The following is a 535-nucleotide window of genomic DNA, read 5'->3' as shown; positions in this document are numbered from 1 at the left end:
CCTGCGTACAAGGGCTGTGTACAAGTCCGCGTGTTTGACCGCTGAGAAGTCTGTCCATGACCCGTCCCCGGCAGACACGGTCACTTCCTCCCAAATGTCACCTTTGCACCATGACCCTTGGCTCGCTTCTTGCGCTTATCTGTTTGGTCTCCGCGCCGCTTTTATTGATTTGTGGATCCTGGGTGTCTTGCACCGCGCCTGAATAAACGCTTGGTGAATCCACACATTGAATACAATAAATGCTGACGTTGGGAGCCTCCCCCATAACTTCCAATCTTCTCGGCACCTGTTTGAGGGTCCCAGCTCACCCCTGAGTTACACCCCCACTCAAGGACTCTCATCATTCACGATCTTGAGATTTCTCTGAGTAAAACCGTATGCCAGCTTGTCACCAGCACTTTACACCCCACGTCCAGTCCCGGCCCTGCCTCAGTCACCACAGTGTGGCCGAGACTCCAGAGAAACATGGTCTCCGTCTCAGGCGCCATCGGGCCCTTCAGCTGGTTACAGCAAACGTCCAAAAAGGATCACATCT

Source organism: Echinops telfairi, unplaced genomic scaffold (assembly GCF_000313985.2).
Source record: "Echinops telfairi isolate 266 unplaced genomic scaffold, ASM31398v2 ScPeMD7_3533;HRSCAF=4204_0, whole genome shotgun sequence".
In the NCBI taxonomy this organism is placed as follows: Eukaryota; Metazoa; Chordata; class Mammalia; order Afrosoricida; family Tenrecidae; genus Echinops; species Echinops telfairi.
Note: the sequence above shows the minus strand (reverse complement) of the source record.